At 37.8% G+C, this 8,944-nt stretch overlaps 1 pseudogene; it reads right to left on the reverse strand.

Moving 5' to 3' along the window:
• Window positions 1-6,987: 6,987 nt before the first annotated feature.
• LOC113899485 lies at window positions 6,988-7,574 on the reverse strand (annotated as a pseudogene).
• Window positions 7,575-8,944: the final 1,370 nt, after the last annotated feature.

An 8,944-nucleotide genomic window follows, 5' to 3' on the forward strand; every position in this document is an offset into this window, starting at 1 on the left:
TCCTGTACCTGTGTCTTAGAGTCCACATATAAATGATTTCATACAGTATTTGACTTTGTCTGCCTGATTTATTTCACTTAGTATTGTGCCCTCAAGATTCATTCATGTTTTTGTAAATCTATGAAAAATTTTCTTTTTTATCATGTTTTCTTTATCCATTCATCTGTCAAAGGACACTTGGGTTGTTTCCATGTTTCAGCTGTTGTAGATGAACTGCAATAAACGAGGGGTACAGATATCTTTTTGAGATACTGACTTCAGTCTCTTCAGATGAATAATCAGAGATGGAAATGCTGAATATCATAGTAGAGCTAATTTTAATTTTTTGAGGAACCTCCATACTGTTTGCCATAGAGGCTGCACCAATTTATATTTCCGACAACAGTGGGCAGGGTTCCCTTTCTTCTACATTCTGGTCAAAATTTTTTATTCCCTGTCTTTTTGATAGTAGCCATTCTGGCAGATGTAAAAGGATAGCTCTTTTTGGTTTTGATTTTCATTTCCCTGATGATTAGAGATGTTGAACATCTTCTGATTTACCTTTTGGTCATGACTTGATGGACGTGAGTCTCAGTGAACTCCGGGAGTTGGTGATGGACAGTGATGCCTGGCGTGCTGCGATTCATGGGGTCGCAAAGAGTCGGACACGACTGAGCAACTGATCTGATCTGATGTCTTCTTTGGGAAAATGTTTATTCAGATCATCAGCTTATTTTTAAACAGACTTTTGTTCTAATGATTATACAAGGTATTTATATATTTTGGGTATTAGCCCCTTATCAGATATATGTTTGGGCAATATTTGCTCTCATTCTGTAGGTTGCCTTTTCATTTTGTTGATGGCTTCATTTGCCATACATAAACTTATTAGTTTGATGTAGTTACACTTGTTTGTTTGTTTGTTTTTTCTCTCTTGTTGTCCTTGCTTTTAGTGTCAAATACAAAACAAAACAAACAAAACTGTGGCCAATACTGATATCAAGGAACTTACCCCTATGTTTCTTCTGAGCTTTACTGTTGTGGTTCTTATATTCAATTCTATAATCCATTTTGATGAGTTCAATTTCATTCTCTTGCATGTAGCTTTCCATTTCTCATAATACCATTTATTGAAGAGATGTTCCTTTCTTGAGGGTATATTTTTGGCTTCTTTGCCGTGAACTGACCATGTATACAAGGGTTTATTTCTGGGTTCTCTATTCTGCTCCATTGATCTATGTGTCTTTGTTTAATGCAAAAAAAAAAAAAAAACCCACACACTGTTTTTATTACTATAATTTTGTAATATAGTTTGAAATAAGGTCATGTGATGCCTTCAGCTTTGATCTTTCTCTAGTTCACTTTGGCTATTAGTAGTCTATTGTCTCTCATACTAATCTTAGGGTTTATTTATTCTATCTCTGTGAAAAATGTCATTGAATTTTGATAGAGGTTTCATTGAATCTGTAGAATGCTTTGGGTAGTATGGATATTTTAACAATTGATTTTTTTCGGTCTGTAAGAACAAAATATCTTCCCATTAATTTTTGTCTTCAATTTCTATAATCAATGTCTTACAGATTTCAATATACAAACCTATACTTCTTTGCTTAAAGTTATTCTTAGGTATTTTCTTTCTGATGTGATGGAAAAATAATTGTTTTCTTAATATGTCTTTCAGATAGTTCATTATTGGAATGCAGATTAATTTTGTATCCTGCAACTTAGCTGAAGACTAACATCTTGGGGGCATGTCTCCCACTGCTAAGCCAGATGATCTGATTGTCTTTTCACTTTCTCTTTTTGTGTACTCAAAAAGTGTATATTTTAACTGTGGTAGGAAGTCTCTGTGCTGTTTATTTTTGGATGAATAATTTCTAGTGCTTAAACAAGTTAAAAGTTTTTTCTCTGGCATTTTATTGGCATTTTATGGCCTATTAAAAGTACATCTGTCAAAGTTATAGGTAACAGGAGTTATCTTATTCCTTCTATGAATCGATTGGACTAGTAAAGCTGTGGTTGCTACCATCCAATTTAAATTTTTTTTAAATACTAAATAATTCTTACATGGAACAGTACACAAAATTATGTGCAGACACATTTTCCCCTGGCAATGATGGTAAACAGATATTTAATTTTGCTATATTTTCAATAGCTCTCTCCAAACATTACAGACAAAACTAAAGAGTAACTCCTAGTACTATTCCTATTTTTAAAGTAATAACTACTTTTGAGAAGATTCCATGTATGTCTTTTCAATTTTACTGTTAGAGCTATGTATCACAAAACAATATATTATATTATGATTATATTCTGAAATTTCTCATAAGTAGTGTCATGCAGCATATATCATTCTGATGCTTTTTATACTCAGCATTTTATTTTTGTAAGAGTTATCTAAGAAAATAATACAGAGAACTGTTTCTTTGCTTGTAATACTTCATGTATTTCGACTTCATATGTAATTCATTATTCGTTCATTCTGTACTTGAATGGTTATACTTCTGCTTACAGGATTGGTGTGACTATCCTTGTAAATGCCTCCTTGCTCAAATGTTGGAATTACTTGAATGTAGATAACAGGAATTGGAATTGCTTGACTTTTAAATATATACATTTTCTACTTTATTAAATAGTTCAGGCAATTTTTATCTGAAGTTGTTAAATAAATGTTCTTTATGTGGTTGATTTTCTCCATCTGGAGAAATTTAATAGTCTTCTCCCTCTATTTGGGTCAAAACTTAATGCTATTGGATTTTCACATTTCTGGTTACCTGACAGAAATGAGATAGTAATTTGCTTTAATTTAATTTCCTCTGATTACTGCAGAAGTTGATGTTTTATATGTTCACATGTCTATTTCCTCTTCTTTAAATTGACTTTATGTAAATCATCTTTATTATCTCTTTTCATTTTGCATGTGTTTCTTATTTATTTGTAGAAGCCCCCTATATAAACTTAATTTCTAATGTTTTCTGGTTACATGGTTTACTATGCATCCTACTATGCACTCAATTTTTAATTATGTAGTGGGGCACGCATGCAGGTTAAAAAACTTTCCATCTATTAGGAATTCTCTATAAATTTATATTTGTAATTGTCAAATTACTTTAATGATTATATACTTATTTAGCTTTTCTATTTCTTCTTTAACTATTTTTGATAATATATATATATATTTTAGAGCATCTATCAGAACACTGAAATATGTGGCCAAGTCTTCTTCTTGTGTCAAGGATTTCTTCAGATAGTAAATCTCTGCCCTTGTTGAGGTCCCCTGTGAAACCTTCTCTGTTCCATATGGAGGCATGTCTCATGAGGGTCTGGAAGCCTTGGTCTGGGTGCTGGACACACCAGGAGGAGGCAGGGCTCTCGAAATACTCATGATAGGGCCTCACCTGTCCTGGGATCCCTTCAAAGGCAGAAACTGGCCCTCAAGCCGAGTCACTGTATGGGGCTGTCTCTCCTCCCATAAAATCAACATTAGATCAAGGAGATTGCTGCACACTGAAGAGAATATGCCTCTAAATAGATTCTAAATCTCACAATTATTCTATATCATTGACAATACTTGATATAGTTGTCTTTTTATCTTTAGCCAGAATAATGGGTGTATGCTGCTGCTGCTGCTAAATTGCTTCAGTCATGTCCAACTCTGTGCAACCCCATAGATGGCAGCCCACCAGGCTCCCCTGTCCCTGGGATTCTCCAGGTGAGAATACTGGAGTGGGTTGCCATTTCCTTCTCCAATGCCATGCATGCTAAGTCGCTTCAGTTGTGTTCGACTCTGTGCAACCCCATGGACAGCAGCCTACTAGGCTTCTCTGTCCACGGGATTCTCTAGGCAAGAATACTGGAGTGGGTTGCCCTTAATGGGTGTATAGAGATCTCACTGTGGCATTAACTTGCATTTCCATGATGACTAATGATGTAGAAGAGGGGATTACAAACTTCTTCAATAAAGGGTAGAACAGTAAATATTTTGTCTTTATAGGCCTTCATTCTGTTGCAACTACTGAACTCTGCCATTGTTTCATGAAATAAGTTATTGATAATACATAAATAAATAAGCTTTCTTATGTTCCAACAAAATTTATTTACAAAGTAAATGGATGAATGGAATGGTTCATGGGCCATATTTTTGTTGACTCCTGATGTAGAGGACTCCATGGCTTCACAGGGTAATTCTCCAAACATTTGAAGAATAGTTAGGTCCCATCCTTCTCAAATTTTTTCTGTAAAATTGAAGGGGATGAAATATTACCAAATTCATTCAGTGAAGCCCTTCATACCCTGATGCCAACACCAGACAATAAATCTACCAAAAAAAGTCAGTTTCTTAAATGACATCGGTAAAAAAATCCTCAATAAAATATTAGCAAACTTCAATTCAGTCAGGTTCAGCTGCTCAGTCCATGCCCAACTCTTTGTGACCCCATGGACTGAAGCACGCCAGGCTTCCCTGTCCATCACCAGCTTCTGGAGCTTTCTCAAACTCATGTCCATAAAGTCAGTGATGCCATCCAATGATCTCATCTCTCTGTTGTCCCTTCTCTTCCTGCCCTCAATCTTTCCCAGAATCGGGGTCTTTATCATGAATCAGTTCTTTGCATCAGGTGGCCCAAGTATTGGAGTTTTCAGCTTTAGCATTAGTTCTTCCAGTGAATATTCAAGACTAACTTCCTTTAGAACTGAATTAAGTTAGGAAACTTAATTCAACAATTTATGAAAGAATCATATATCATTGGCCAAGTGGGATATAGTCTAGGGTGTACCAGGATGGTTCAATATTTGCAAATCAGTCAACATGATATACATTAATAGCATGAAGGATAAAAACTTATATAATTATCTCAACAGACAAAGAAAAAGTATTTGACAAAATTCAGCATCCATTCATGCTTAAAAGTCCAATAAACTTGGTATAATGGGAAACACATCTCAAAATAATACAGGCCATTTACAACAAACACACAATTAATATCATTTTGATGGTAAAACTGAAAGCTTTTCTCCAAGATGAGGAACAAGACAAGGATACCTACTCCTCACCATTTCCATTTAACATAGTACTTGAAGTCCTTGTCACAGCAGTCATATAGGAAAAAGAAATAGAAGACATCGAAATTGGGATAAAACTATTAAAATGCAAAAAGACAGCCTATCAAACAAGATACTTGCAAATAATTAGTCAATAAGGGGTTAATGTCCAAAATATATAAAGAAATTTATATGCAATATAAAAACTATAAATAATCTGATTTTTAAAAAGGCAGAGGACTAAATAGACATTTTTTCCAAAGAAACATACAGCTGGGCAACAGACACATGAAAAGACATTCAACTCTCTAATCATCAGGCAAATGCAAATCAAAACCCAATAAGATCTCACCTCACCCCAATCAGAACACTATCATCAAAAAGCCAAGAAGTAATGAGTATTGCTGAGGATGTGAAAAAAAAAGGGACACTTTGGCAACCCTTGCTGGAAAGTAACTGGTGCAGCACTATTTAAAACAGCATAAAGGTTCTTCAAAAATTAAAAATATAAATACTATAATCATTCAGCAATTCCATTCCTTGGATATCTATCAGAAGAAAACAAAAACACTAATTTGAAAATATATGTTACCATAATATTCACAGAAGCATTATTTCTAATAACCAAGATATGGAAGCAATCCAGTCTTCATCCATATGAATGTATAGAGAATATGTGTTTTTATAATATATATATATATATATATACACACACCACACACACACACAACACACAATGAAATATTACTTAATCATAAAAAGGATAAATAATCATATGAGACAACATGGAAAACCTGGAGGGTAATTATACTTAGCAAAATAAGTCAGACAGAGAGAAAGACAAATACTGTATGTTTTCACTTATATATGGATCTAAATGCAAAACTAACAGAACAGAAACAGACTCATAGATATATGGGAATAAACTACCAGTTACTAGAGGGGAAAGGGGTGAATGTAGGAGTGAAATAGGTGAAGCGGATTAAGAGGTACAAAATTATGTGTATTTTTCCATACTTAAAAAATAAATAAAATTATGTAATGTGCAGTAAGGAAAGGAATCAACCCTGCCAATACCTTAACTGATTTCAGACTTCTTGCATCCAGAATTGAAAGAGGATAAATTTTAGTTAAACGACCAAGTTCATATTAACCATTGAGCATATATGCTTTTTGTTTGCTGTGTCGCCAGGAGTCGGACACAACTGAGCGACTGCACTTTCACTTTTTACTTTAATGCATTGGAGAAGGAAATGGCAACCCACTCCAGTGTTCTTGCCTGGAGAATACCAGGGACGAGGGAGCCTGGTGGGCTGCCATCTCTGGGGTCGCACAGAGTTGGACACGACTGAAGCGACTTAGCAGCAGCAATAGTAGGATGAGATGTATCTGCAGTTGTCTGTTGGGACGCATCATGGTGAGGCAGGTTTGGATGGACATTCTTGGGACAGCCAACTTAGCTGAATAACATCTTCTTGGAGTCACTTTTCTCTTCTTTTAGTTCCTTTCACTCTTCTCATTTTGAAGTAGAGCATATTGTAGCTAAATATTTATTTTGATAGGGCTTCCCTCATAGGTCAGTTGGTAAAGAATCCGCCTGGAATGCAGGAGACCCCGGTTCCATTCGTGGGTCGGGAAGATCCCCTGGAGAAGGGATAGGCTACCCACTCCAGTATTCTTGGGCTTCCCTTGTGGTTCAGCTGGTTAAAAAGATCCCCTGGAGAAGGGATAGGCTACCCACTCCAGTATTCTGGCCTGGAGAACTCCATGGGCTCTATAGTCCATGGGGTCGCAAAGAGTCGGACCCCCGACTGAGCGCCTTTCACTTTCTTATCTATTAATAGACCTCTCCTAGCTACAAGTTTGAGACTCTAGCGCAGAAGAAGATACAGATTGAGAGGAAGATAAAGACCAAAGTCTCAAATCTGTAAGGCCAATAAGAAGCACTGCAAATGCCCTGTGGTGGCCTCACGGTGTGACTGTGGCTGGAGGAGGGGCTGAGCCCCGCGGAGGGTCTGCGGACAGGCGTTTGGGCACAGCACAGAAGTAAGTGCCTGAGTCTGTGGTCCGCAAAGAGGAAATGTGCAGTGAGCTGCGGCGTTCTTTAGGGACTGCCGTGACATTTATCTTCCTTCCTGCCTTGTTCCTGAAGGAATGTAAATGAGGTGGATGAGGCGGCCCCCGGGCTTCTGAAGATACCACCGCACACTGTCTGCCGAGGTGGAGAAATTACACCACAGTGTAGAGCTGGCTCCCTCCTGTGGAGTCAGGGCTGGGGACTCTGCTCCACATCCACCCCTCTCACACCTGATGAGAAAGAGACAGACAGTCACAGGTGAGGCTCACTGTAACTCTGAAAAAACCCTGAACGTGTTCCTCCAGCTCCCATCGATGTTGAGAAGGATAGGAAGTGTGCAGGACTCGTCAACTCTTTCTACTCCCTCCCTCAACAGTACAGCAGCTGCTCATTTCTCAGATTCCCCTGCAGGGCAGCCCCAACTCACAGCAAACCTGGGCAAACAAAGCCCCAGCACAGTGCCCACTAGCCTCTTCATGATGCCTTGACTTGCTGCTGAGAAATTTTCACCTTAAAATACACAGCTAAACCAATAAGTGGTGTGTCACTTCTTGTCTGGAAATGTTCCTGCTCCTGCAACCAATCAGCTCACCCAACAAACCCTGCTCAGGTGACACTCTGTGACAGGAAAGCCCCACCTAACAGTCAACTCCACTGAGAACACTGAACTTGAGAAAAGAAATCCTTTCTTTGCAAATTGAAAAAGAAAAGAAAAAATCTAAGATGCCCATAGGAATGAAACATTTTGCAATAAACACAGGCTGAAACTGTAAGTCCTTTAAGCTACCAGATCTCAGGGGTTTGCAGATAGCTCCCCCTACAGTCCTAGTCACCATGTCACTCAGAGCATAGAAGTGCTTGGTCAAATTACTTCAGTGGGCTTTTTCCTCAGGTGAAAGGAAGTTTCACTCTTCCTAAATTCAGATGCAAAACCTTTGATGCCTGAAACAAGATTGTTTCCAGACATGTCCTTTGGGAGAAGCTGGAGTCCTTGGTTGGGGTACTGCACATACCAGTAGAGATTAGGTTGAAGAGAAAATGAGTAGTTGCACCTCAGCTCCAGAGGGGCTCCTTCAGAGACAGTGATGTTGCCATCAGGCTGGGTCACTGACTGGGCTCCTGAACCATTAATACTGAATCAGAGAACTCAGCTAAACAAAAGTCTCTATTCAAAGTCAAACCAGAACAATGTTCCATGTGTGGACAAGAGAGTAAAATGGAACAGTACTCACTCAGCAGCAGGAGTGCCTCAAGCATCAAGGTGAACACCAAGGTCATGGTGGAGCAGTGAAGAGGCAGTGAGCTGCTTTCTGGGTGATTCCCCACAGACAGAAGTCTCATGACTGGGGGACTTGAATCCAAGTTGCTCTGCGGTTGAGGAGGAATGACAGGTGATATTGATTTCTTCTTCTGATGGAGACTGTAGAGGGAGCTAGGAAGAGAGGCTGTCTTAAAACTTCCTGTCTCTAGTGTCTGAGATGCTTTACATGTCATTGTATAAAAAATGGTGTCAGGATATCTCTTTAAATTGTAAGGAAGGAAGGTTTTTTTGACCTTATTCTGATCTTTCCCAATTTTCACAACAGTGCCCTCCAAGGGCCAGATAGAGAAATAAAGAGAGATTCACAATTTTTGTTCACCCTCTTGCTGGCTTTGTATGGTTGAATTTTAAAGCATTATAATTATGTACAGAGCAGAATTTATGTTTTGTAGGCTCTGAAACTTTCAAAATTGCACTTTCTATAGCAGCACAAAATTATGGATAAAAATTAAATACAAAATAATGTTTAGAATGAGAAATAAAAATCATAATGAATTATAAATTTTAGAAAGCAAATTCCACAGACA

The sequence above is a fragment of the Bos indicus x Bos taurus genome, chromosome 10 (genome assembly GCF_003369695.1).
Source record: "Bos indicus x Bos taurus breed Angus x Brahman F1 hybrid chromosome 10, Bos_hybrid_MaternalHap_v2.0, whole genome shotgun sequence".
NCBI classification, from domain to species: Eukaryota; Metazoa; Chordata; class Mammalia; order Artiodactyla; family Bovidae; genus Bos; species Bos indicus x Bos taurus.